Here is a 25166-nt window from a genome sequence, read left to right as displayed (position 1 = left end):
ACACACTCCTAAACCTTGAGGAAAGCCTTCCCAGAAGAGTTGAAGCTTTTATAGCTGCAAACGGTGGGCCAACTCAATGTTGAACCCTATGGACTAAGACTGGGATGCTTTTTAATTTAAATATGCGTATAAAGGCAGGTGTCCCAATACTTTTTATTTCAATAGTTTTTATTGAGTTTTTATAGAGAAGGGTACAAACAGATAGAAATGTGATATACTCTGTACAGTACATCTTTCGTGAAAAGATCACACATAGTATACCATGCCAAATAAAGTAACATAAACTTGAACTGTGGAGGTAACAACAATACTTATCTTACAGTTAAAGTACTGCCACCTATCCCGGGCACCCCATCTGGGAACAAACTGTGTCCAGGTTAGAGTGGAAGCACAGTCAACTATTATCAGTGTCACATCGATATTGAAGTAGCTTGAGGTGGAACAGGATCAAGACTGGAAACAGGGTAGTTAGATACATCGGTTGGTACACAATCCACATACTGATGTAATCTGTAATGGGAGGCATCATTTTCCTGTACAGAGGGTGAATTACTTATAATTTGATATGATTAGGCAAGGTAAGATTGCAAAGGTGATAAAGGAAAGGGGAGTGAAAAGGGGGTTAGGGATAGGGTGAGCCAGTCACCATAACAGAAGGACTTTCAAATTTTGACTGTGCAGCTAGGGTTTGAGAACCAGGGTTCCCATTTATCGCTAAATACTGTGAGACTGAGGTTTGTGATTGCCAGTAATTTCTCTATTTTGCATTGGCGGTTGAGGGTGAGAATGGCATCATTAGGAATAGGTGGATCAATAGTATTCCACTTCCTTGTAATAGTGATTTTTGCTGCTAATAAAAATTGTATGATCACTACTTGGAACTTGGGAAGAAATTCATGAATGTTCAGGTGCAAGATGGCTAGTTCCGGATGAGGTGCAATGTGTTGGCTACAAATATCAGACATTATGGAAAAAATCTTGTTCCAGAATGACCGTAGTGATATACAAGACCATAATATATGGAATAGAGTTCCAGATTCTCCACATTTTCTCCAGCACAAGGCCGATTGGGATAGGTAGAATTTGGAAAGTTTGTACGGGGTAAGGTACCAAGAATGTATTACCTTTTGGTAATGTTCCCAGTGGTTAATGCACTTGGCTGAGGTATAAGTGGTAGATAAAGCTTTCACCCAATAGGTGTCTGTGAAGATTTTTCCCAAAGCCTCTTCCCATTTTAGCATGGTAGTGGTCTTTGAGAAGGAATCTTGGGTGTTGTAGATATTATAAAACAGAGAAATACCCCTTAGAGGGGATGTTGGTTTGAGGAAGAAGGTATACATGGAGACTGGAATTTCTAAGTGTAGAGGTAGAGGATGTTTATGGAGGAGGGAGCGTACTTGTAAATAGGTAAATTATGCAGGCGGCAGAAGGTCAAAGCGAGTAGATAGGGTTTCATATGTGTGGAGAGATGCATCCTGGTATAGGTCTCTCAAGAGAAGAAGGCCTTTATTTTTCTATAATTTAAGGTCAATGCAGGGTATTCTGCCCATATTGTTCATAATAATATGTGCTATGTACTGTTACAGTTTATACTGTAATGTTAGTTTATGTTGTTGCCATCTAGTGGTCAGAGATGGTTATTACTTTGCCAGAGCTTGAAGGAAGTAGGATTCTCCTCATAGTAAAGGCAGTAACCTTTTAACCTGGAACTGTATTTACTTAATTTCATTACTGCTTCTGGATGTAACAGACTGCATGCAGAAGAGCTCTTAAACCATTCCTGGACTAATGATGGAATTGTCTGTGAGTACTCTCACTGATAGAGTGAGGCTGTTGTATAATGTTTAATGTACTGACACATATGTTTTGTTTATGCTTATGTTGTAGTTTTACAAAGTTATTCAGGATAAAGAATACATACAGATCTGATGTCTCACGTTTCTTGACTTCTGAATTATTGTTAAGCTGTCTGACTAGTGTTATACAACAGTTAAATAACGCGAAGCAGAACAGTGAAAAGACAACCACGTGTCTGGAATAAACTGAGATGCCATTACTGCAGCATGAGTCTCAGATTAGGAACAAAGTACCAGGCTGATGACATGCTACCGCCGACACAGCAAGGCAGGGAGAACATTCCCAGTGCCCAGCAAGACGATGCACAATCGCAGGTGTCCAGATCTTCACGGGCTAGCAAGATGTCCTCAGCAGTTAAAGCTCGTGCCAAGGCAGAAGCTGCCCAAATCCAGCTACAGTACGCAGAAAAAGAAGCCATGATGATGCAGGAGTTAGCAGCAAAGAAAGCTGCTATCGCACAAGAAGAAGCAAAGAAAGCTGCCATCGCACAAGAAGAAGCAGAATTAGAATCAAAATTGCTCATCCTGCAGCGACAGATTGCTGCTGCAGCAGCTGAAGCAGAGGCCGCTGCCTACATGGGAACAAGTTGTTCTGGAAGTGAAAAATCATATAAAGATTCAGAGGTTCCAGGAAAACCTCTATTCTCTGCAGATCGTACAAGTGAGTACATCCAGAACCTTAATACTGCGCATGCAAAGGAACAATCTCTTAAACCTGAAGCAAAGGAATTCAGGCCAAATCAACAAGCCCCCTGAGCAGGCCCAATCAAGCACATGAGGTCAGCGGCTGCCAGAAAATCAAGAATGAAGCACTAGAAACCCCTAAGAACAAAAAACAAGTGTTCCCATCACCTCAACCTATAGATTACACGTGCGAACAACAATGTGCAGTGGATGTCACCAAATATCTCATCCGCAAAGAAATGGTAAGCTCAGGCTTTATCCAATTTGACGACTGTCCTGAAAACTATTGGGCATGGAAATCTTCCTTTCTGAATGCCACTGAAGGTCTGAACTTTTCACCAGCAGAAATGCTTAATTTTTTGATAAAATGGCTTGGTACAGAGTCAGCAGAGCATGCTAAGACGATGAGAAGAGCAAACCTGTTCAACCCTGCAGCAGGACTCAACATGACCTGGAAAAGACTAGAAGAAACGTATGGATCCCCAGAGGTAATAAAAGGAGCACTGTTGAAAAAACTTGAAGTCTTTCCCAAGGTGGGCTACAGAGACAACGTGCGGTTACAAGAACTAAGTGATCTTCTACTAGAGATAGAATACGCCAAAGAGGATGGCTACTTGCCAGGACTTTCATACCTATATACAGCTAGAGGCACTAATCCCATAGTAGAGAAACTACCCTCAAATCTGCAAGACAAGTGGATGTCTGTGGGAGGTAAATTCAAAGAAGATTATGGAGTTGCTTTCCCCCCTTTCTCTGTGTTTTCAAAGTTTGTCTGTCAGCAAGCAAAAATCTGAAGTGATCCCAGTTTCGCCTTCACCACCAGTGGCAATCAATCACACAGACCTGAAAAACCTCACAGACCTCACGGTAAGACCTCTGTATCCACACACAAAACAGCTGTGCCTTCAGAAGTCACAGACTATCAAAGCACCCACAAGGTACACACCATAGAATACCCTGATAGACATTGCCCAATACACAAAAAAACACATCCACTAAAGAAATGCAAAGGCTTTAGAAGCCAACCGATTGCAGAGCGGATGTCCTTCCTTAGACAGAACGGCATCTGTTTCAAGTGTTGCGGATCTACTTATCACGTTGCTAAAGACTGCAAAATACCAGTAGAATGTACAGAATGTGGCAGTGAGAGACATATTGCAGCTTTGCACCCAGGCCCTGCTCCTGCCCCACTAGAGACTTTAGAACCCAAGAAAGATCAGGGCAGGGAGCAACAAGAGATCTCACTCTCCTCAGTAATGTCTAATTGCACTGAAGTATGTGGACAAGGCAAGAGTGCACATTCATGCTCTAAAATCTGTTTAGTGACTGTGTATCCCACTGGCAAAAGAGAAAGGGCAGTAAAAATGTATGCAGTGCTAGATGAACAGAGCAACAGATCCCTTGCAAAGTCAGACTTCTTTGATATCTTTAACCTTACGGCAAGTGCAGTTCCATACACTCTAAGGACATGTGCGGGGACAATTGAAACCACAGGGAGAAGAGCTTCTGACTTTACCATTGAATCCTTCAATAAGAAAGTGCAGTTTCCACTTCCTACCCTAATAGAGTGTGGCATGATACCTGACGACAAAACTGAGATTCCCTCTCCAGAAGTAGCCCATCACCACCCTCACCTCCGCTCAATTACTCATCTTATCCCAGCTGTTGAGCCAGATGTATCTATCCTTCTACTTCTTGGGAGAGACATCCTTCAGGTTCACAAGGTGCGCCAGCAAATCAATGGACCTTATAATGCCCCATATGCACAGAGACTGGACCTGGGGTGGGTCATTGTAGGAGAAGTTTGCCTGGGGACAGTGCACCAGCCTGACAATATTACCACTTTGAAGACATCTGTGTTAACAAATGGACGCACATCCCTTCTCAGTCCGTGTCACAACAGCTTAATTGTCAAGGAAAGCTTTGGCAGGTCGACACAACACTGTGACTCCTCTACTCTATATGGTAAAGAAGAAGTCAATTCCAACATTTAAACAGACAGGGAACACTGGTATCTACCAATGTTCGGTGTTTACCATCCACACAAACTTGACCAAATCAGAATAGTGTTTGATTCCAGCGCAGAGTATAAAGGAGTCTCTTTAAATGACGTACTGTTGAGTGGCCCTGACCTAAACAATACCTTGCTAGGTGTCCTCATGCGCTTCAGGAAAGAGCCCGTTGCTTTCACAGCAGATGTGCGCCAAATGTTTTATTGCTTTCTCATCAGAGAAGACCACAGAGACTTTTTACGTTTTCTCTGGTACAAAGACAATGACATAGACAAAGAAATTGTCGAGTACAGAATGAAAGTGCACGTATTTGGTAATAGCCCCTCTCCTGCTGTCGCTATATACTGCATGCAAAAGGCTGCCCAGAAAAATGCAGAGTGCTATGGACAAGAAGCCAAACACTTCGTATTAAGGCATTTTTATGTAGATGATGGACTCGCTTCTGCTAGCACACCCGAAGAGGCAAATTCCATCCTCAGTAAAGCAAAGCAAATGCTGTCAGAATCCAACCTGCGTCTTCATAAAATCACTTCCAACAGCCAAAAAGTAATGGAAGCCTTCCCTGTAGCAGACAGAGCTAAGGACCTTAAAGATTTTTACCTAGGTACAGACACCCTTCCCCTGCAGAAAAGCCTAGGCCTAAGTTGGGATCTAGAAACAGATAGTTTTGTCTTCAGAGTTCCCTCAAGGGAAAAGCCTTTTACACGTAGAGGCATTCTATCTACCGTAAGTAGCCTCTATGACCCCCTAGGGTTTGTATCACCTGTGACAATAAAAGGCAAGGTCTTAGTTCGAGAACTGTCATCTGGGAAAAGTGAATGGGATGCATTGCTTCCACAGGAGAGACTAAGCGAGTGGGTTCAATGGACAGAATCCTTGCAAGCCTTAGAGCACCTAAAGATAGACAGATGCTATGTGCCCTTATCTCTATCATCAGCTTGCAGGAAAGAACTGTGCATCTTCTCAGACGCATCCACCACAGCTATAGGTGTGGTAGCTTACTTGAAAGTAATTGATGCAGAAAATGTGTGTCATGTTGGATTTGTCATGGGAAAGTCCAAATTAAGCCCTAAACCAGCCCACACGATTCCTCATTTAGAGTTGTGTGCTGCTGTACTTGCAGTCGAAGTGTCTGAGCTAATCACAGATGAACTAGACACTGACTTTGATGCTGTGAAATTCTTCATTGATAGCAAGACTGTCCTAGGGTACATTTGCAGCACCACTAGGAGGTTCCATCTGTATGTCTCCAACAGAGTGAATAGAATCAGGCTATCTTCACACCCAGATCAGTGGTTCTATGTAACTACAGAGCAAAACCCTGCAGATTATGCCACTAGACCTACTCAAGCAGCATGCCTTCAGAACTCTATATGGTTCTCAGGCCCATCCTTTCTGTACCAACCACACTGTGAGCAGATAGACACTGCTAATGTTTATCCACTCATAGAGCCCGAAGCTGACCCTGAAATCAGATCAGAAATTACGAGTTTCAGTACCAAAGCTTCTGAAGCCACACTTCACTCACATTGCTTTGATAGATTTTCTTACTGGAAGAAATTAGTTAAGACCCTAGCCAGACTCATCCATGTCGCTAAAACCTTACGGAGAGAAACCAATAGCGATCAGGTCAGGAGGTGGGAAAGTTTCCATGAACAGGTCAATCTAGTAGAACTTGCTCAGGCAAAGTCTGTTATAATTTCTTCTGTTCAAAACAAACATTTCCAGAAGGAAATTGACTGCATCAAAAAACAAAAGACATTCCCAAAACAAAGCCGTCTTAGGAGGCTTAGCCCGTTTTTAGACAAGAATGGGTTGTTGAGAGTAGGTGGACGTTTGTCTCTTGCTGAACTTTCAGAAGAAGAGAAACAGCCTGTCATTATACCTTATGATCACCACGTTGCGACACTGCTTGTTAGGTACCATCATGAACAAGTAGTTCACCAAGGGCGACACATCACAGAAGGTGCAATTAGATCCGCAGGTCTCTGGATTCTTGGTGGCAAACGCTTGGTATCAGCTGTTATACACAAATGTGTCTTCTGTCGCAAACTGCAAGGAAAATTACAAAGTCAAAAGATGGCAGAGCTACCAGAGGACAGAGTAATTGCTGAACAACCTTTCACCAATGTGGGCCTAGATGTATTTGGTCCATGGTCTGTTTTAACCCGTCGCACTAGAGGAGGCAGCGCGGACAGTAAATGATGGGCAGTCCTTTTCACTTGTTTGTCCACCCGAGCTGTACACATAGAGCTACTTGAAGCCATGTCAACATCAAGCTTTATTAATGCCTTGAGGAGATTCTTCTCAATTCGTGGCCCAGCAAAACTGCTCCATTCTGACAGAGGGACAAACTTGTGGGAGCCTGCAAAGAACTTAACATTTGTGACAGCGAATCACAATTGCAAGACTTTCTCCAAGACAGAGGATGTACATGGGTCTTTAATCCTCCACACTCCTCACATATGGGGGGTGTCTGGGAGAGACTTATAGGTATTGCCAGGCGAGTCTTGGATGCTATGTTGCTACAAACCAAATCTGCTCACTTGACCCATGAGACTTTAAGCACTTTTATGGCAGAGGTTACGGCCATTATGAATGCCAGGCCTATAGTTCCTGTGTCCTCAGACCCAGATACACCTATGGTCCTTACCCCAGCAATGTTGTTGACTCAAAAGATGAACTCTTTGTCTGCTCCATCTGGGACCATACGTACAACACAAGTTCATGCGAAACAATGGAAGCAAGTACAATGCTTGGCAGACACCTTTTGGAAAAGATGGAAGAGAGAGTATCTGTCAAATCTGCAACGCCGTAGGAAATGGACTGAGGATCGCCCAAACGTAAAAGTGGGTGATGTTGTTCTGTTGAAGGACAGCCAAGAGGGCAGGAACGAGTGACCCGTAGGACTTATTGTCAATGCTCTACCAAGCAGGGATGGCAAGGTTAGAAAGGTGGAGGTCAAAACTGTAAAAAATGAGACCACCAGAATTTATCTCAGACCTATAACTGACATTATAGTTTTGATCTCAGACTAGCTAGGATTCCATTTTCCTGTTTATATGTTTTTTCTGCATAGCAGCAGTTATTTAGGTAATGACATAATAAATTATGCCAGACAGGGAGTGTTCTGCCCATATTGTTCATAATAATATGTGCTATGTACTGTTACAGTTTATACTGTAATGTTAGTTTATGTTGTTGCCATCTAGTGGTCAGAGATGGTTATTACTTTGCTAGAGCTTGAAGGAAGTAGGATTCTCCTCATAGTAAAGGCAGTAACCTTTAACCTGGAACTGTATTTCCTTCATTTCATTACTGCTTCTGGATGTAACAGACTGCATGCAGAAGAGCTCTTAAACCATCCCTGGACTAATTATGGAATTGTCTGTGAGTACTCTCACTGATAGAGTGAGGCTGTTGTATAATGTTTAATGTACTGACACATATGTTTTGTTTATGCTTATGTTGTAGTTTTACAAAGTTATTCGGGATAAAGAATACATACAGATCTGATGTCTCACATTTCTTGACTTCTGAATTATTGTTAAGCTGTCTGACTAGTGTTATACAACAGTTCAATAACGCGAAGCAGAACACAGGGTATAAAGTGCTGGAGTACTGACAGTGGGGTAGGGATTTTAAAAAGTGATCCCTTGAGTGAAGATAAGAGGGGAATTTCTGACCATAATTTGATGGAGATTTGTACAGTTGGGATATTAGAGATGGGTGGTGGAGCTCCCATTCTACTAGCGATAAGAGTCGATCATTTTTATGTGGAAGCGCGTTGGATTCCATAAATGCCCACGTTTTATTTTTATGGGGGTTCCACCAGTATCTAAGTTGATCTAATACGCATGCTTTATAAGATGCCATAATATTGTGTACTCCCATTCCACCATTCCTTCTATGCCTTAACATAATATTGAGGGAGCATCTTGGGGGTTTTTGTGGTTCTAAATAAACTGAGTGAAGAGTTTTTGGGTGGCGGAAAGGAAGGTTTGTGGTAAGGGGATTATTAAGGTGCAAAAGGGATAAAGGAGTTTTGGTAAGAGCAGCATTTTTAAGGTCGCTATTCTTCCAGCCGTTGAAAGTTCCTGAGTCCTCAGAAGGGATAGTTGTCGAGGCAGTGATTCCAAGAAGGGCTTAAAGTTATGTTCATATAGCTGTGAGGTGTGTGCAGTTAGTTGAATTCTTAAGAATGTCAAAAAGTGGGGGGACCACTCAAAGGGGAACCTATTAGGTAAATTTGCATGGAGGGTGGAACATTAAAACCTAAAATTTGGGACTTAGTGGCATTTAATTTATAGTAGGATACGGCACTAAATTCTTCCAGCAATTTCTGTGTCTCATGTAGTGATGTTTTGGGGTTAGAGAGTATGAGCAGGACATCATCCGCAAATAGGCTAATTTTATGTTCAGTATCGCCAATAGTGATGCCTGTAATGTTGGGATGAGATCGGAAACTTTCCGCCAATGGTTCCATAAGGAGCGTAAAAATAATGGGCGATAGGGGACATCCTTGTCTAGTTCCGTTAGTTATTCGTATCTGTCACGGAATGTCCCACACTCCGCTTGAGTGCTTCCGTCATATACCACTTCCTCCCAGTCTGTATACAGATATCAGATATTCCAACCTCTCTGAGCACAAAACAAGGCGACACTTGCTTGTTGCTAACATGAACTGTTTTATTTAGAATCAAAATTACAAGACTTTATATGCCGTTGGAACCTCCTCTAACAATACAACTGTAACCTAATTAACATAATTAACATGAGCTAATTAACTTTTAACTTTTAAAATTTACCCAGACCAGATGACAGACTTGTGGGCACCAAGCTTCACACAGTAGTATAAACACAATAGCTGGAGCTAATTACAATTAACAATACAAACAACAATCTCCCCCCCTCCTCAGCCTATTCATCAACAGTTCGTCTCCTAGCCAGTCCTGGAGGCTAATGTGATCAGCTCACTCAATTAACAGGTTGAGTTCAGAATCAACCAAACCAATAATAGTCTCTACATACATCCTGGGAGATATTGTGGACAAATATTACTGTCCCATTTTAAGTAGTCCAAGATATATTTTCTCACTCACCCTGTGCCAGGATGGCACAGGGTGACTTAGACATAAGATGTATTCTGAGTTCCACGGGCCCTCCCATCACATCTCTCCCCTTTCGGCAGAAGACTAACACAGGAGGAGACCCCAGACGGGTTGACTCTGAAGTTAGTAAGTAGCTCCAGTCCTCTAATGCCTGTACCCACACAGTACCCCAAATAAATTGTTCCAAACAAAGCATTACTCACCCAGCCAACCTCTGCCTCTCTCAGAGAATATATCTGCCGCTGGGGAGAGGCCTGGACTGGCCCTTCTCCCTGGAGTCCTTTCTGCCGCTGGAGAGAAGACAGGGTGTCTGGGCTCACTCTGTCATGCTGTTGGGGATCTGGGCCCACTGCCCAGCATCCCTGGGGTATACAGGTGGAGACTAAAGTCCCATCCACCTTCACAGGAAATCCATCCTCTGTTAGTTGAGGGCAGAGTCCAGCAGTCCTCGGCCCTGTTGCCAGCCCTTCTGCTGGAAACCCCACACCATCTGTTCCGGCTAACTGTTGGGGAGGGAGGCCGACTGCCCCGCCTCCCTGGAACTCTGTAGTTGTTGCTGGTGCTGGGCAGAGGTTGGTAACACTCTGCCCTGTTGCCAGCACTTCTGCTGGGGACTCCGCATCCTCCGCTCCGGCTAACCGTTGGGGCAGGAGGCTGGCTTCCTCCACTCCCAAACTGGGTAGCTGCCATTGGGGAGGTGAGGCGGCTGCTTCCTTTTCCATTCCCTCATCTGGTTGCTTGGACGACATGTCTATGGTACTGTCTCCCAGGTGCACTGATCTTTGCTGGGGAGGGAAGGCCCCTTCCTCCACCCTGGCCAACTGTTGGGGAGGGACAACACACACCTCCTCTCCCTTCTCCCCCTGTATCTGCTGCTGGGAAGTGATTGCCACCTTCTCACCCTGGGCCTCTGAAACTGCCACAGGTGTGGGGTAGAGGTCTTGGACCCTCTGTCCGGTTGCCAGATCTTCAGCTGGAGAAGTTTGTTGTAACTCCACAGATACCGCTGTTGGTGCTGTCAGAGCACAGTGAAGTTTGGCCCCAATAGCAGCTCTTCTGCTGGAGGCTCATCAGGTTGTTCTTCCTCAGCAGAAAAGTCTATTAAATCCCCTACCTCTATAACTGGTGTCTGTGGATAGAGGTTCACCATCTCCTGTCCGTGGAACTCAGAAGATGCCATCAGTGCTGAGCAGAGCGCAATGAAGTTTGGCCCTAATCCCAACTCTTCTGCTGGGGGCTCACCCAATGGTTCTTCCTCAGCAGAAAAGTCTATCAAATCCCCTGTCACTGCAACTGGTGTCTGGGGATGGAGGTTCACCATCTCCTGTCCATGGAATCCAGAAGATGCTATCAGTGCTGGGCAGAGGTTAGCAGAGCTCTGCCCTGTTGTCAGCACTTCAGGTTTGGGGATGGCAATCTCCAGATTTTCTGCTGCAGATTCTCTGGCATGCTGCTGGACAGGCACATTCCTCCATCCAAGATCATCCCATGCAGAAACAGGATCATCAAGGTCAGTCAGCACTTGCTGCATCCGCCATAAGACCTCCGCCTCCCTAGCTGTGGGGGCAGGTTGGCAAAGCACACTATTGCTCTGCCACATTGCCGACTCTTCAGCCAGGATTTCAGGGTTGTCAGCTGGTATTTCCTGATAGTCCCAGGCAAAGGGAGCCCAGCCCTGGCACTGAGCAATGTCTAGCAGCCATCTGTAGGCGATCTCTAGCTCCCATTCCTGAACAGCCAGAAACTCCAAATCTTCCTGTGCCCAGTGCACTTCCGAAATGTTCAGTAGCCCTTCTCTGAAATCCATGATTTCGTCCAACCGCCACTCCAAATCACTCCCAAAGTTAGGGTCCCCTGTCAGCTTCACATACAACAGTCCCAAGCCGCCGTAGCTTAAGCCTTCCGTTGGGCTGTCATCCGCTATCCATGCTTGGGATACATGCCACCGGAGGGCTCTGTAGCTCTCATCCAGCTTTATCTCTGCCCAGACCAGCCTGCTTAATTCAGCTGTCTGCTTCTTGTGTGGTTTTTCTCCCAAAAACCGCACCCGCAGTCCGTACTGCGACGAGTACCTTTCCTCGATGGAGGGGAGAACTTTTCCCTGGTGTCGCTGCTCACGGGCTAGCTCTTCCTTCCAGAGTTTGCAGCGAATAGAATCACACCATCCCAGCAGGATCTGCTCCGATACTGGTCCTCTGTGCTGTATCTGCATCTCTCGCAACCTCCTTCTGAATTCCTCATCCATGGCGGCTGGTATCTGTACCTCTCCTCTCCTGCTATCTGGACCTTGGATCCAGATGGAAGTTTGGATGTCCCAGACTGCAGGAAGCTTTCCCGCTGCTTGCCACCAATGTCATGGAATGTCCCACACTCCCCTTGAGTGCTTCCGTCATATACCACTTCCTCCCAGTCTGTATACAGATATCAGATATTCCAACCTCTCTGAGCACAAAACAAGGTGACACTTGCTTGTTGCTAGCATGAACTGTTTTATTTAGAATCAAAATTACAAGACTTTATATGCCGTTGGAACCTCCTCTAACAATACAACTGTAACCTAATTAGCATAATTAACATGAGCTAATTAACTAAAAAATTTACCCAGACCAGATGACAGACTTGTGAGCACCGAGCTTCACACAGTAGTATAAACACAATAGCTGGAGCTAATCACAATTAACAATACAAACAACAATCTCCCCCCCTCCTCAGCCTATTCATCAACAGTTCGTCTCCTAGCCAGTCCTGGAGGCTAATGTGATCAGCTCACTCAATTAACAGGTTGAGTTCAGAATCAACCAAACCAATAATAGTCTCTACATACATCCTGGGAGATATTGTGGACAAATATTACTGTCCCATTTTAAGTAGTCCAAGATATATTTTCTTACTCACCCTGTGCCAGGATGGCACAGGGTGACTTAGACATAAGATGTATTCTGAGTTCCACGGGCCCTCCCGTCACAGTATCGGTTTGGAGGTAAGTCCTGAGGTGAGTACAGTGGCCGATGGAGTGGAATAAAGGGATAGAATGGCTGTCTGTATCCATCCCATAATCCCGAAATTATCAAGCACTGTCTTGAGATATCCCTAGTGGACCCTGTCGAACGCCTTCTCTGCATCCAAGGAGAGGAGCAGAGAAGGCGTCTGAGAGGGGCCAGCATGGGAGATTAAATTAATGAGACATCTAGTCCCATCAGGGGCCTGGCGACCCGGAACGAAGCCTACCTGGTCATGATGGGTAAGAAATGGTAAGATTTTTTGTAATCTGATTGCTACAAGTTTGGCAAATATTTTAACATCAGCGTTTAGAAGAGATATAGGCCTGTAATCTGCAGGGGAGGTGGGATCTTTGTTGGGTTTAGGGATAGCCACGATCACGGCTCTTAACATTTCATGTGGGAAAGTACCAGAGGAGGAGGCAAGGTCGAATACGGATTGTAGATAAGGAGCAGTTTCAGAGGAAAGATATTTATAGTATTCATTCGAAAAGCCATCGTCACCTGGGGATTTGTGATTGGGTCATTTGTGATAAGTGAGCAAATCTCTTGGGTAGTAAAAGGTTGGGAGATGGACTGATGTTGATCGCCATCAAGGTTAGGTTGTTTAATTTTGTTTAAAAAGTTACTAATGAGTACAGGAGAGGGTTGGGGAGTAGAGTCATCATTACGGAGGTCATATAGGGACTGGTAATAGTCCGCAAAGGCGTTGGCTATATCCTTTGGGTTAGATAAACTATTCTTAGATTGAGGGTGAACAATAGAAGTAATTTTTTGTTCAGTCTGTTTTGCTTTTACTTTTTTGGCTAGCCAGGATCCTGCTTTGTTATGGAGGCCGTAGTAATTGGATTTAAGGTATTTGAGATGGGTTTCATATTTGTAAAGGAGCAGGGACCTTTATTTTTGCCTGTCTTGCAAGATATCTTGTGTGAGACGGGGATTTGGGTTCAACTTATTCTCACATTCTTTTAAGGTTATAGAATTCAGCACATCTTCGATCTGCCTCCTTCTCTTTTTTTTTACAAAGCCATTTTAATCAGTATTCCCCTCATATAGACCTTATAAGTATTCTACATTGTAAATCTATTGATAGCAGGAGTGCCATTATACCTAAAAAAGTAATGGTGTTCTTGTATGATCTGTTGGTACAATTCCTTATCCTCCAATAGGGAGGTGTTTAGTCTCCATATTGGAGGAGGGAGTTGCAAAATGTGTCATCAAACTCTAGTGTGATCGGAGCGTGATCTGACCAAGAGATTGTACCAATGTCTGCACGCAGAACATTTTGTAGAGACCTTTTATCAGTAAAGAAAGAGTCAATGCGGGAGTAGGAAGAGTGAGCTGCAGACAAAAAAGTAAAATCCTTCTCCGATCCATGGAAGCAATGCCAGGTATCATACAGCTCGTATTTATGAAGTAAGGGGACAATTGAGTGGCCAGGTCTTCTAGCGAGGGTGGTGGAGTCCATGGTGGGGTTCAGGATAGTATTAAAGTCTCCGTCAATAATAAGGATACCCTGCGTCACTTCCATAGCCTTGGTAAATAGAGGAGTGAGGAATTTTCTCTGTTGAACGCTCGGAGCGTATGGGTTAACTAGAGTAAACACTACTTGATTAAGCTCGCAAATGAGGATGATGTACCAGCCTTGGGGATCCTGGATAGTGCGTATATGACGAAATGCCACAGAGTCCTTGACAGCAATAAAGACTCCACAAGCCTTTTTTGGGCCGTTGGCCATGTACAATTGAGGGAAATGTCGAAAGGACACTCAAGGGCACTTGTGGGCAGCGAAATGGGTTTCCTGAGCAAAGATTATGTCAGCTTTGAGAGAGTGTGCTTCTTTCATTAGCGCTGCACGTTTAAAGGGGCTGTTGAGGCCCTTAGAGTTCAGTGACATGAATTTTAGAGGCATAGTGAAGAATGTGTACTTACTAAGGTATCGTTGCAGAAAAAAACATTGTAGAGAGGAGAGTCAGGGAAAGAGTACCAGGTATGTGGAGATTTCGGCCACCGAGGATTGACAATTTGTGTAGAGTCAGTTGGTGGTTTGATTGGAGGGTCTCTTGTTGTGATGAGCAGCAGGGGAAACAAATGCGATAGTCCAGATTGAGTTCTGGTAGACATAGCGGTGTAGATGGTGACTGGCTGGATGGTAGAAACTAGAGAAAGAGGGGTCAAACAAAGGAGAAACAAATACAACATACATAAGAAACGCCTGTCAAAACGCAGGCACAATGGACAGCCGGAGCTGCTGTGGTGTCGTGGGGGGGAAATCATACTGCCAGTGCTATGCACTGAGCCAATGAACCACAAAAAGAAAGAAAGGTAAACCAGGTGGTCTAGTTGTAAACAGAAGATTCAAATCAGGGCCATTCCATTTGTGGTTGTTCAGGGATAGGCAAGGCAGGGGGTTGCACATCTGCAGGGAGTAGTTGCCACTGTTTGAAGAGCTGGATGCCTTTATTCACACTGTATATGGGGTAGGTTTTTCTGTTCCAGGTGACCAGAAGCTTTGTGGGGAAGCCCCATCGATAAATTATACTGTTATTGCGGAGGATTTTAGTGAGCGGGGCAAGCTTCTTTCTGTTCAACGCTGTCTGTTGCAAAATGTCCGCATATAGGGATATTCCATTGAATTCCTCTGGCACTGCAGGGCTCCGTTTGACTGCCGCCAAGACACGTTCTTTGACGTGGTAGTAGTGGATACGTGCTAGGGTGTCTCTGGGTGCAGTGTCAGGTAGAAATTTAGGTTTAGGTATATGGTGGGCTCTGTCCACGCAAAGCTCAATATCGCTCAGAGATGGAATGAGGGCCTTCATGAGGCGTTGCACATAATTCGTTAAATCGTTTGGCGGAATGGATTTGGATATTCCCCTAAATTTGATGTTGTTGCACCGTGAGCGATCTTCAAGGTCCGCCATCTTATATTGGAGGCGTTCCATCTCAGATTCTTGATCTGCATAGGCATCAACAAGGTCATTATGTGCAGAGTACAGATCTGCTATTTTAGTTTCTAAGTGTCGGATTTTGACAGCATGTGTTTGGACAGTCTCATTTAAGGGTGCAAACATTTCTGAAAAATCATTAAACAGAGTGCTTCTGAGGGAGAGCAGCATGTTTTTCATGGTATTCTCAGAGATGGATTGTTCTGTGGCTGGGGACATTTCAATTGACATTCCTGGGTGCATGTTCTGCAGAGATACCTGAGGGGGAATCTGCAGTGCAGCGGAGAACGCATCTTCCTCCCTGCACTGTTTAGTTTTCACTGGGCTGCGAGTGGAGGGAGTAGATGGGGGATAGCATTCTTCCAGCTCCTTGGGCTGGGTGGTAATATGCCTCCCTTCGGCTTGATGGCCGTGTTGGGATCGGGCCGTTCCTGTGGAGCTAGGGCCGGCGGCATTTTGCCCACCTCCCTGAGGTACCGCAGGATAGAAATCTGTGAGGTGCTGTGGCTGCCTATTCATCTTCCACCGATTAGTCATCACTCCTGCAGGTGACAGGCGCTTCGGTGAGCGTGTGTGGAGCCGGAGGAGACCTCACCCCGTTGTCACTGAATGTCGCTCAGAGCGTGAGGCTGCTGGAGCTCTGAGTTATGCGGCCATCTTCTCCGCCGGCCACGCCCCCGTGTCCCAATACTTTTGACAATATAGTGTATGTAAGGTTTTACTAACAAATGTCAAAGTTGCAAAATTGCGCTTAGGCATTGAGATTTGCTTTACCCCTAAGGGGATAAAGCTTGATAAATCAGTAAGTCTCTTAGTTTGGTCATCCCTATAAGAAAATCATCTAGCCTGTCAATGGTCTTGAATATACTCAAAATGTGTATTCCTTGTAAAACTAATCTTTATACAATATTTCATCCTTTTTAGTGGTTTTATTATAGGGGTACCTAACTAGGTATGTTTGGATTGCAGAAAATAAAAAAAATCAAATTCTGTCTACATGCTTTATTGTCTACTGGAATATAACAAAACTTCATCCATTTTTTTTATCAGTCTACACATGCAGTTGCACCCCACGATAACCAGTTCCAGCATTTGTAGTGGGCGAATATCCTTTAATTTACAGCTGTGACAGATGAGGGATTGTAATAAACATGACATTTTCTTCCTTTACTGCTACCATTTCATTAGCACCATCTATAATCAGGAGTACCTTGCACACTAATCTTTCAATTAGGAGATTAACTGAGGCATGGATGTATATTTCCATTATCCACAGCTGCACAGAGATTCTGCTGAAGCAGTAAACAGTAAATGATAGGAAATATTTCACTTTTATCTCTCATGGCTCCTGAAATAAAGTATATTTTCTTAAGAGACCAGGACAAATAAAAATGCATTTTTGTCACTAAAGGGAAAATGTGAAGTCTGTCTGTCTGTCTGTCTGTCTGTCTGTCTATATATATATATATATATATATATATATATATATATATATATATATATATACATGATTTACACAGGACTAAAGTAAAGTCCCACATGATGGATTATTAAAATAATTTTATTCAAGATTAAATAATAAAAAAAAAAAAAAAAAATAGGTATTAGACATTTTAGACTTTTTTTGTGGGGTCATGCTGATTTTTTGCTTATAAGAATTGTAATGCAGCAGTACCTAAGAGCCTGAGTTTGTTTTTGAGTAGTAGAGGACAGTAGAGTGCAGCAGCAGCATTGAATGATGATGTGGATCAACAGGCAATCCTAAGAATTGCTGAGCAGTTTAATTAATATGAAAATATATTAATGCTGCAAGATATTTTAATAAAGAGAAACTTTTTTTTATCATACAATGCTAAGCATTTTTATTCACCTTGCTATGGAAATGGATTGTCATGCTGCTGCTAATTAGGAAACAGTGGTTTAGTGTTGAAAGCCTGCAAAAAAAATACAAAGAAAGAGAGGTATCTAGCCCACAAAGAAGTGTTCCTTAGCTGTACACTAGATTTGGAAATAGATTGCAAATTTCTATGGCTGAAACAGCATGTATTTTGTCAAAACAAGGCCTCTGTTTCTCTTTCAAAAAGTGCAGTATTTAGTACATCAATTTAAAAAAATAAAACATTGGCTTTGGGCAAAGTGGTTTCATTGAGACCTTATCATGAGTGGTGATAATCTAAAAAGATAAATGTCCATAGGCACACCAGGATGATAATGTTGCTGCTTAGTAAGAAGCATTGGCTTGGGGGCTCATGCACATTCTGTATGTTAAAGATGGCAGATACATAACCGGGCAGCTCTGCCACATTGAGGCTTTTCTTCATCTACCATTCCAAAGCTCACACAAGCCCGGGAGACCAAACCTGTTAGAGCACAACCTATAGCAGCCTATGGGGAAGATTGGATGTCAAAAGCCCTCAGCTTCACCCCATAACCCCCCAAGAGCTGTTTTTCATGGAGCACTTTTTTAATGATGCCTGCATCCCTGGCCTCAACTATGCGGCTTCCCTGGCAGAAGACACTGCTTCCCTCCATACCCCTCACAAATACCCTCCTCATGCCATACCTAACAGTGGGCATACTAGATGAGTAATTGCATGTGTTGGTAAAGAACATTACACACAGGATATCCACTGCAGTTGGGAGAAAAGCACAAGAACTGAGATGTGAAATCACTCTCATAGGAGATTGCACAAATTATCTTTAGACTAAATTTTTCATGTCTTGAAAGAGGTAAACTTGTACTCATAGGCGTGCCCACGGGGTGTGCCGGGTGTGCCTGGGCACACCCTAATCCCCCGAGCAGTGTTTAGCCCAATGCCGCCTGTATCCTGAGATCTGCCTGGGCTGATGTGCAATGTATACCCCACACTGCCTGTGAGGCAGTATAACATTGCCGATATTGGGGCTCGTAAGATCCGTTTAGTGTGACACTGTCCTGAGGAGCTGTCAGAATTCCTGTATGATGTCAAGCAGGTATCGAATACCATCCAATGGGATGGGTCTGGCGAGGCCGTTACGTGTATGTAGCCCCACCCCTTTTCTCAAGCTGCTTAATTATAGCTGATGTTCAATAGCTGCTCAGTCCTGCTCGGATGTCACACAGGCACAGCGAGCAGAGTGAAGCCGCCTCCCCCTCCAGTGTTTATCTGTACACAGGGGGAGGAGACCTGCTGTGCCTGTGCCGCGCTGATCTGAGGTACTGAATGGGATGGGGCAGGGGGGGCTGTCTGTGCTGAAGGGGGGGTTTGTGCTGAATGGGGGGCTCCATATGTGCTGAAGGGGGGTGCTCAATGGGGGAGTCTATCTGTGCTGAAGGGGGGTGTGCTTAATGGGGGAATCCATCTGTGCTGAAGGGGGGTTTGTGCTGAATGGGGGGTCCATCTGTGCTGAAGGGGGGGTGTTGAATGGGAGGGTCTGCGCTAAAGGGGGTCCATCTGTGCTGAAGGGGGGTCCATCTGTGCTGAAGGGGGGTCTGTGCTGAATTGGGGGTCCATCTGTGCTGAAGGGGGGGTCCATCTGTGCTGAAGGGTGGTCCAAATGTGCTAAGGGGGGTCTGTGCTGAATGGGGGGTCCATCTGTACTGTAGGGGGGTCCATCTGTGTTGAAGTGGGGGTCCATCTGTGCTAAGGGGGGTCTGTGCTGAATGGGGGGGTCTGTGCTAAAGGGAGGTCCATCTGTGCTAAAGGGGGGTCCATCTGTGCTAAGGGGGATCTGTGCTGAATGGGAGGATCTGTGCTGAAGGAGAGTCCATCTGTGCTGAAGGGGAGTATGTGCTGAAGGGGGGTCTCTGCTAAATGGGGGGTCCATCTGTGCTGAAGGGGGTATGTGCTGAATGGGGGGGTCCATCTGTGCTGAATGGGGGGGGTATGTGCTGAATGGGAGGGTCTGTGCTGAATGGGGGGATCTGTACTGAAGGGGGAGGTCCGTCTGTGCTAAAGGGGGGGTCTGCGCTGAAGGGGGGTTCTGTGCTGAGGGGGGCTGAATAATGTAAAGGGGTCCAGTGGTGCACAGTGGGGTGTTTTTACATTTTAAGGTGGGGGGTGCCAGATATAGGATCCGCCCCGGGTGCCAAATGCTCTAGGTACACCACTGGAAACCCCCCTCTCCTCTGTCAGTGCTTCCAACTAATGCCACCTGTCTATGCCAGTCAGTGCCGCTTGTCAGTTTGTGAGTGCCAATTAGTGCTTCCAATCAGTGCCACCCGTGAGTGCCAATCAGTGCTTCCAATCAGTGCCACCTGTTAGTGTCAATGAGTGCCAGCGCCACCTGTCAGTGCCAAACAGTGCCAGCGCCACCTGTCAGTAGCAATTAGTGCTTCCTCAGTGCCACCTGTCAGTGCCATTGAGTGTCAATCGGTGCCAATCAGTGCTTCCACTCAGTGCCACCTGTCAGTGCCAATCAGTGCCAGTGCCACCTGTCAGTGCCAATTAGTGCTTCCAACCAGTGCCACCTGTTAGTGCCAATGAGTGCCAAGTGCTTCCAATCAGTGCCACCTGTCAGTGCCAATGAGTGCCACCTATCAGTGCTTCCAATCAGTGCCAACTGTCAGTGCCAATCAATGCCAGTGCCACCTGTCAGTGCCAATCAGTGCTTCCAATCAGTGCCACCTGTCGGTGCCAATCAGTGCCAGTGCCGACTGTCAGTGCCAATTAGTGCTTCCAATCAGTGCCACCTGTTAGTGCCAGTTAGTACTTCCAATCAGTATTACCTGTCAGTGCCAATCAGTGCCAGTGCTGCCTGTCAGTGCCAATCAGTGCCAATGCCGCCTGTCAGTGCCAATCAGTGCCACCCGTCAGTGGCAGTCAGTTCCACACCAGTGCAAATGAGTGCCACCTGTCAGTGCCAATCAGTGCTGTTAATCAGTGCCCATCAGTGCACTGAGTGCAGGGATGGGGTTGATGAACTCTGCAGCCAGGCACATTGTCCAAGGGGGTGCCGGCCTGGTGGGGCATAACTGAAATCTGTTGATGTTTATTAATGCCACATGCTGATTTTAGTATAATAGGTAATCACCACACTACTATTTACAATAAACTACTGGAGGTAAAATAAAAAAGTGTAATTGAAAGGCCTGCCCCTAAGCACTGTTATGTGTTCCCACACCACAAAATAAAAAAATAAATGGTAGAATCCTCTAATGTATGGAAATCTCAATAACTTCAATATTATCACAATACCGGTCTCTGTGATATGCAACTTCACATATAATACACATCAAGCTGAAAATAAGACATACTGTGTAAAAATAAACTTAGCAGGGATGGTGGAAACCCCTCCTAGAGATATTTACCATACATAATCTCAAGTGAAAATTTTTTTAGTTGGGAGGTTGCCACCATTATAGCACTTTGGAATTTGTATTTTTTAGATCGTTACACTTAATTTTAGATTACTATTTAGTTACTATTATAATGTGAATTTTTGCACTTGAAGGTAATTTTCCAGCACCCTTGCTAAGTCCATGTCTTTATGGACCTTGCTTTGTACACTGGTGCGCAGTCATGTTGGAACAGGAAGGGGCCATCTCCAAACTGTTCTTACAAAGTTGGGAGCATGAAATTGTCCAAAATGTCTTGGTATGCTGATACCTTAAGAGTTCCCTTCACTGGAACTAAAGGGCCAAACCCAACCCCTGAAAAACAACCCCAAACCATAATCCTCCCTCCCCCCTTCACCAAAATCCCCCCTCCACCAATGATGTGGACCAGTGCACAGAGCAAGGTCCATAAAGACATGGATGAGCGAGTTTGGGGTGGAGGAACTTGACTGGCCTGCACAGAGTCCTGACCTCAACCCGATAGAACACCTTTGGGATAAATTAGAGCAGAGACTGCGAGACAGACCTTATCACCCAACATCAGTGCCTGACCTCACAAATGCGCTTCTGGAAGGATGGTCAAACATTCCCATAGACACACTCCTAAACCTTGTGGACAGCCTTCCCAGAAGAGTTGAAGCTGTTATAGCTGCAAAGGGTGGGCCAATTCAATATTGAACCCTACGGACTAAGACTGGGATGTCATTAAAGTTCATGTGCGTGTAAAGGCAGGCGCCCCAATACTTTTGTCTGTTTGATCTTTGGGGTGCACACCCTAATGCAATAGGCTGCGCACGCCTATGCTTGTACTGAAACACAATGTATCCCAGCTCCAACTACAACAAGAGCATTTAGAGAATAGAGAACAGCATTAGAATCCCTGGATCAGGGGTGTTCCAGAGAAAGTAGGAGACACACAAAATTGCAAACCTATCCAGTGGGCTAATGTCACGTACCTGGTAGGAGACTGAAATGACGTGGTTGACCTTTCTTGTAGCTTCAGCCCAGGCCCCACTGAGAGTGGAACAGTTGGTGCCAAGGGACAGGAGGAACACGAGTGCCTGTAGGTGTTGATTGCAGAGCTTGTGGCAGGAGTTGTAGACTCAGTGATTCAGGCAAAACATCAGATCAGGAACTGTGATGATGCCAGGTAGATCAGCCGAGGTAAAAGGGGCACTCCACCAGGCTTGCAGGTTCAGGATATGTGGCTTGCCAGAGCTCCCTGCAGTCTTGAGACAGGAGCACACTGTGTCCACTGGAGCTGGGATGAGGGGCAGCCAGCGCAGGCACTCAGAGGTAAAGTAAAGCCAAACAGGAGACAGAAGCATAGTCAGAAGGATAGCCGAAGTCAGCAATGAGTGGGCAGCAAGGTACCAAGGCATCAGACAGGAGCAAGGTCAGAAGTAAGCCTAAGTCAGGAACCAATGATTAACAGCATAAACGGAATCCAAGGTCAGGTCAGTAACAAGCCTGGTTAGCAACGGAAATCAAGCAGGGTACAAGCAAACAGCTGATGATCAGTCAGGGCTGAACAGGAGTCAGAGTACCCTTTAAAAAGGTCATCTGGCTCCAATGGAGACTATGGACATGCTCCCGTGAGTGCTCGCATTATTGCAAGCATGCGAATTGGCACACCTGTAAATATTTGTTCACCTGTGCACAATTATTTTAGCAATAATATGCATATGTGCATGTGCTTGCGTCTGACATGTCACAGCAGTAGGGATGGGCTGACTGTTAGATTGTTCACCAAAGATCGAACATAATGGGCCGTTTGCGCCAAATTTGAGCGGCACGCCACGGCCCATAATGCACTGCGTCATCGCAGAGGTTTGCTGGCCGATGATTGGCCAAGAATGTACTATGACCCGCATGCTTTGGCCAATAACATTGCAAAACAGAGCCATAATTGGCCAAAGGCAGGGTGCCTTTGGCCAATTATGGCTCAGGGGGTTAAGTACACGCCCCACACTATATAAGGCTGTCTGCACGTCAGCCCTGTGTAGTGTGTTGCTGGTGTTATATAGAGATAGAGAGAGTGTGTCATTTCATTTACTTTGAGCAGGCAGTTTATTCAGTTAGCTAGATCTCACTGCAGACCGTTCCTGCTGTACTATTTCTAATCTACTTCAGGCAGGCAGTTAATCCAGTTTACCTAGTGTTGTGGAAAATTTTATATTAGTGTATTGTCATAAATCTCCCAGTGTCTGATCTCTCGCAGCCCGCTCTAAAGAGCTGACTGGGGCAGACCGACGCTGGCTGAGACCTGTTAGGTAGTGGAAAACTTCCTGGTGTTTGGAGAGAGGTGTTTGCGGAGAGAGGGCATGTCCGCCAGCAAAAGGGCCCCTGTGCAATGCACAGAACGATCGTCTGGTGGGGATGCGTTCGCTCTGCAAAGACATTATCGGTTTAGTGGTGGTTTGCTCTTGTCACCCCTGGTATGCCTGATCAACATGTTTGGGGTGCCATGACGTACACCTGCAGATAATATCCCATGCACGAGGAACTTTAGTCATCATCATTTAGTATATTGTATCATGTCCTGTAGTAATTGGTTGTTTTGTGTTCTGTTGTTAAATCCTTATATGGTCACTTACATCCTGTGAGGTCATATCCTATGAGGTCACAAGCTTTGTAAGAGGTGTGTTTGGCTGTTGGAGGCCGAACCCTCGAGTTTTTGGGACCTCCTATTGATATGCTAATAAAGTGGCTCATGCAGACAGCGAAGGCTGGCTGGCAGTGTGATCTTGGAACTGGAAGGATGAGGTTGTGTTTTGTCTAGTTGGATGGCTGGGGCACACACCAGAGGATGGATACGATCAAAAGGTGAGATGCATTTATATCATTAGATGAAATTGTTATTATGATTAGAAACAGGAGATTTGGCTGTGTGCTCTGTGTGCAGCCAAATTTCGCTAACAGCATGGCGAGCCAGGTAGGAGTTAACAGAACCTCCTTCAGAATCGGATCATTAAGATGTGCTGGGGGGGGTCTGCTTCGCAAAAAGAAGACATTTTTCGTCTTTTGAAATAATGCTGGAAGTTTGATCGTATGTCTGGTGGGTGCCTGTGTGTGTGTGTGCCTGCATGTGTGTGTGATTTGTATCTCGAATCTTTGTGTAAGGAGACTGTGCGTGTGCGTGTGTGTGTGACTGATGCTGTGTAACAAGTTTGTAATGCATATGAGAAATAGAAATGTATGAATGTATGAATTGATATTATTTGCAGCCTGCAATGTGTGTGTGGCTGAGTAGTTTTGTAAGTAGCTGAACCTGTTTGTAAAGATGTCATGAGTTTAGTGAAGGGGCAGGCATTGTTGTTTTTGTATTGAAAGGGGCTACGCCCTGGGGTAAGGGAACTATAATGTTCTGAACAGACATTGCAAGCATTCACTGTCTGTATCTTTCAATGTTTTGGTTCCTGTGAAAGCTGATGTGAACTAAGTTTGAGTGTATGTTTCAGCCGTGTAATTGTGGGTTATGTGGCTTGGTTGTTTCATTGGATAGCATGTGTTCCTAAGTTATGCTTTTTCGTAACTTTAACACTTTTAAATGTTTGTCTAAACGTTCATTTAGTATCTCAAATGTGTAAGTTTTTGGGGAGACATTTTTGGTTTTGGCAGGAAAATGTTTTTTGTCTGCTACTTCCTTTTGTTCTCTTGTTGTTGTCTACCTTGTGACTACGGTCGGCCATTTTCTATTCCTTTGTGTGTGAACTTTGAAATGTTTATCCATCTTTGGTCAGTTTTGGTGGGAAAATGCGCCATTTTGTTGGGGTCTGGCCTTTGTTGTGGTCACCATGTGCCTCGGCGGCCATTTTGAAGACCTCTGGGCTTTCCTATAGGGGAAGCTGCTCCATTGTGTATTCCTTTGTGTGTGCAAAGCCACGTGCTTTAAGCTACAATCTGGCTTCTAGGCACCATTTTGTGAATTCTATTTTTGTACTGTTTACATACTTTTCAAGGAAACTATTGCGTTTTCTGTATTGAATATTGGTTTTAAGTTGAAATGCCTGTCACATATCCAAGTGCCCATGCATTGTTCGGACATCACAATAGGAGCTGTTTACACCCTGTGGGGGGTCTCAGATTTCTAGGTAATAGCATGGGGGAGTTCTAACTCTCAGAGTCAAATAGAGTGTATTGTTTAAGAAATTCTGGTTTGTCTTGTCATTTGTTAATGTTGGCCATTTTTCTGTAGTCCTGGTTTCATTCACCATTTTGCTGTGGACCTTTTCGATTGCT

The sequence above is a fragment of the Aquarana catesbeiana genome, linkage group LG08 (genome assembly GCF_042186555.1).
Source record: "Aquarana catesbeiana isolate 2022-GZ linkage group LG08, ASM4218655v1, whole genome shotgun sequence".
Taxonomy (NCBI): domain Eukaryota; kingdom Metazoa; phylum Chordata; class Amphibia; order Anura; family Ranidae; genus Aquarana; species Aquarana catesbeiana.
This window is presented reverse-complemented; position numbering follows the sequence as displayed.